The sequence below is a fragment of the Dama dama genome, chromosome 7, assembly GCF_033118175.1.
Source record: "Dama dama isolate Ldn47 chromosome 7, ASM3311817v1, whole genome shotgun sequence".
NCBI classification, from domain to species: Eukaryota; Metazoa; Chordata; class Mammalia; order Artiodactyla; family Cervidae; genus Dama; species Dama dama.
Window position 1 is genome coordinate 46,234,644 of NC_083687.1, and position 4,741 is coordinate 46,239,384.

The following is a 4,741-nucleotide window of genomic DNA, read 5'->3' on the forward strand; positions in this document are numbered from 1 at the left end:
TTCTGTCAAATGATCCGATCAGATAAAGCAGGTGTGACTCAGTCTGGCCCTGCACATACACAGGGTGTGATCACGCAAAAGGAAATAAGTAAGTCCTCCGGACTCTTTCAGGTGTCGGGTTGATACAGGTAGCTTTCAGAGACCAAGGGAGCATACCCTGGGGTCCAAAGACCAGTATGGCAGTGATGGTGGACTCAGGAAAAGTCAGGAACCTGGCAGGCGGTCTGTGTGAGGGTAAAGGGGAGCAAGCACAAGACCCCACCACGAGCTAGAACCGAAGGCTCCCAGCATCCCCAGGAATCTTCCCATGGTCTTGAGAGGGCATGATGGACCCATGCTCTGAAGGCAAAGAGGCCCACGTGGCCAGTGAACTGAGAGTGTCCAGAAGAAGCTCTTCTGAGAACAGTATTGCTGGGATCAGCTTTCAGGGTAAAGATGAGGGAACCATGGAAACAAGGGGGAAATTAAGCTGCTTCTTAATTTGCAAACTTTTTGTTTTCAACCCAGGTGGGATGCAGATCTTTCCATAATCGTAGAGAAGCTGAACCAGATGTAGCTCTAGGCCTATAATACCGATGCGTACATGTTAGTCCTTCAGTCGTGGCTGACTCTTTGCTACCCACGGACTGCAGCCCTCCCAGCTCCTGTCCATGGAATTCTCCAGTCAAGAATAATAGAGTAGGTTGCCATTCCCTTCTCCGGGGGAATCTTCCTGACCCAGGGATCGAACCTGGGTCTCCTGCATTGTAGGCAGATGCTTTACCGTCTGAGCCACCAGGGAAGCCCCATAAAACCAATTCTTCATGACAATTTTCTCACTTTATACTTGGTCCAGCAATCAGACTTGTGGAAAATAGACCAGTTAGTTTTCCCTCCTAATAATAGCAGATCCTCTTTCTATTACTCACCTTCAACTCTTTAAGATCTTTAAGATGTATGGGGTACCCTGACAGAGTATAGCCCAAATCCCACTGCAGCAAATTCTCAGAGTTCTAAAATTTGATTGCATCAAATATTGCTTGAAATAAGAGGACTGAAGTTCAAGAATCCTCTTATGATGACCGCATCTATCTTAATGTTATTTGAACTGTGTTAATATTGGTGATTAGGCAGAGAAAACCTTAACAATGATTTTTTATGGCATCCTTTATTGAACCTGGCTAGATTTAGCTTTATTCTTTCTGCATTCGGGGCTGGCACTTTGACTTCGGATCCAATTTTCTTCCCAGTTATTCAAGTACTAACTCTTGCTATAGTGTTTGGGTTGCAAATATTGCAAGGGAAGGCTAAACACAAACAAAATGTCTCAACAGCTAAATGTCAGAGTATGGTTTGCTTTCTGAAACTCAGCAAGAGGATCCAGAGACCTGGGCCCTGTGCCCAACTCTTTCAGTGACATTCAAGGTGACCTTGCAGGGAAATGATTTAACCGTTTCCTTACCAGTGGGCTGTGATGCTTGGGGGTGCTGTAAACATATCCCTGAAGTTTGTGGGTTCTTTGCAGATTTTTGGTCAGTGCTTGAATGGAGTTCCATTGGGGTTCTTCTTCCTTTCCTCTGTCCACTTGTCTCTATGAGCACATGCAGTCCCCTGGGAAAATAGGTGCTAGATAAGAAGTGTGTGCATGCTTGCACAGTTGCTTAGTCATGTCTGACTCTTTGTGACCCCATGGACTGCAGCCTGCCAGGCTCCTCTGTCCATGGGATTTCCCAGGCAGGAATACTGGAGTGGGTTGCAATGCCTTCCTCCAGGGGATCTTCCTGACCTAAGAATCCAACCTGCATCTCTCCTGTGCCTCCTGCATTGGCAGGCAGATGCTGTACCCCTGAGCCACCTGGGAAGCTCCTAATATTAGTAGTTCTGGTACTAATGGCATCAGTGACGGCATCATCTCCAGAAGTAAAAGCAATGAGTGAACACACATAATGCTTTATCTTGTATATATCATTTTCAACCAATTGGCAAGAATGCCTATGTTTCCTGTGAAATAAGCCAAACATGCCCACGGCATATAAAAAGCACCATTTCTCCATCTCCTGTAGTATCACACAGCAAACTGGAAAAGAACTCGAACTGGAGTCAGACTGCCGGTATGACCTGCTTTGGCAGGTCGCTCAGCATCGTGTGCCTCCAAATTTCTTCTTCGGCCAACATGTTGGAGAAAACGGTATCCATCTTGTCGGCTTGCTGAGAGGACAAATGCGTTCACGTGTTTCAAGTGCTCAGAAACATGCCTGACACTTAGTGAGCATTTGATAAATGCAGCCCTCATTGTGGCCGTCCTTGTCATTAACATGATTAGTCCTCAGAGAGAGCACTTGCTGCTAAAATTAGAAAACAGAGAGGAATTGGTTGTCCAAGATGGAATGAGTAAGAAAGTCAGTTACAAAAAAAGAAAAGTGCTGCTTTAAGTCAGAAAAAGATCCAAAGAGGCAATGGATGTTTGGTCAGCACAGGATCCAATCCACAGTCTGGTGCCCTCCAAGAATCATATGGACAATACGGAGCATTCCATGATATGAATTACTTAACTCTGTGTTGAATGCAGCAAGTGTCTTCTGCTTTGCTGAAAGCAGGAGGCTCAGCTTCAAGCAAGAGGAAAGGTTTAATTCAGTCCAGGGCTGGAGTCGAATCGGGCGGGCGCCTTAGAGGCAGAGAGCCAGGTCCACCGCCATCAGATGTCCTCGCAGCCGTGTTCAGACCTTGACCGAACGTGCGCCATGCTTCAGGTGGAACAGGGACCCTCGTGGGGACATCACTCCTCAGTCCAGTTACTCTCCCCTTCAGATCTTCCACAGCTTGACGCAGAACCCCGAAACTCCCCTCTTCACGTCGGACTTGGCTCGTGCCTCAGGGAAGGGCTCTCCAGAGCTCTGTCGCACGTCCTTGAAACAGGACGTGCGTGTAACTGCGTGCCACGGCGATGTGTGATGTGGGGGCTGTGTCCCTGCGGTCAGAGACACTGCTTCGCGTGTAGGGAGAGTCTAAGTGGTGGACTCATTTCGGGGAGAGAAAAGACAAATTAATGAACTTGTCAAACTCTGTTCTTGCACAGCAAAACCTGTTTCCCAGGGGTGCCTGGCATCCATCTTCCTACTTCTCCTGCTCTAGTCTGTGGTCCTGGAGGTGCTCAGGAACCAGCAAAACCTTGCAACAGTTGCCCACAGAGCCTGTGAGGCCCGCTGCTTTGTTAAAGAGTTCGCATTTATTTGTATGTAAATAGGTTTACTTTTATACAAAGGTCGAGATGTAATCTGAGTGCTATTGACCAGTCAGCCTGGGTTCTGGATATTATGTTTGCAATTTAGATGGTGTTTTTTTTTTTAACCATTTTTGTGAAGTATGGGCTTCGCTGGTGGCTCAAATGGTAAAAAAAAATCTGCCTGCAATGCAGGAGACCCAGGTTCAATCCCTGGGTTGGGAAGATCCCCTGGAGAAGGATTTGGCAACCCACTCCAGATTCCCTCGCGGCTCAGGTGGTAAAGAATCAGCTTGCAATGAGGGAAACCTGGGTTCGATCCCTGGGTTGGGAAGATCCCCTGGAGAAGGGAAAGGCTACCCACTCCAGTATTCTTGCCTGGAGAATTCCATGGACTATGCAGAGTCCATGGGATCACAAAGAGTCAGACACTGAGCGACTTTCACTTTACTTCACTTCACTTCCAGTATTCTTGCCTGGAGAAGTCCATGGACTATGCAGAGTCCATGGGATCACAAAGAGTCAGACACTGAGCGACTTTCACTTCACTTCACTTCACTTCACTTCCAGTATTCTTGCCTGGAGAAGTCCATGGACAGAGGAGCCTGGAGGGCTACAAATCCATGAGGTCACAAAGAGTTGGAAGTACTCAATACATTTAAGAGGTCAGTTTTACTTAAATACTTTTTATTTTAAAAATTTATATTGATTACTCATGATTTATATTTAAATAATTTTTATTTTACATGTTGGTTTTATAAATCATAATTTATTTTAACTCTGACAACTAATTTTAACTATTTTAGAAGAAAAATAACAAAATATATGAAAATAATTTAATTTTTCAGTTTAAATATTTTAATTTGCTTTTAGATAAAATATATTGATAGTTTGCACACATTGCACATGTTTCATTTTTGATACATTTTAATCAATTTTTAACCTTTTGGCTTATTCCTGACCATAGAACAAATTATATAAAAATTGTTGTTGTAACAACACTATTGGGCTTCCTTGAAATTAAGTAAAAAAATAGAATGCATGTATAATAATACCTTAACTATATATGCTTTTATTGCTCATCCAAACATTACCAACCTATCTAAATTATACCAAGACATCCACAATAATATGAACTTCATTTTCTTTGATTTTTTTTTTTTATATTTTAGTTGATAATGTTCAGATATCTAAAAACCATCACTTTGCACAACTTTCTTTATTTTGTCATTATTTGTTAGGGTGGAAGCCTGGGACTGTCAATTCTCATTAGGTCCAGTGTACCTTCAGAGGAGGGGGTTATACAAGGTGTGAGGACAACTGGGAACCATTTTAACAACACCTACCACACCAGCTTTTTACACAGGTGTGTTTTATTTGGGCTTACATTTCTATTTGATGGCTAACGGAGGAAAAAGATTTGTAAGAGGTAAGTGGAGAAGTGAAATGGAATCAAAGGTATGTCCATGGAAAAGGGCTATAGACCCAGTGAATGCTGAGAAGGGAGAGCTTGTAGGATTCAGGAGTAACTGGAATTCTAGC

General features: G+C 43.8%; 1 non-coding gene across 1 annotated transcript; it reads right to left on the bottom strand.

Annotated features, from left to right (window-relative positions):
* Positions 1 to 708: 708 nt before the first annotated feature.
* TRNAC-ACA (transfer RNA cysteine (anticodon ACA)) lies at positions 709 to 781 on the bottom strand. The gene has a single exon. It is a non-coding gene; the product is annotated as a tRNA-Cys (tRNA).
* Positions 782 to 4,741: the final 3,960 nt, after the last annotated feature.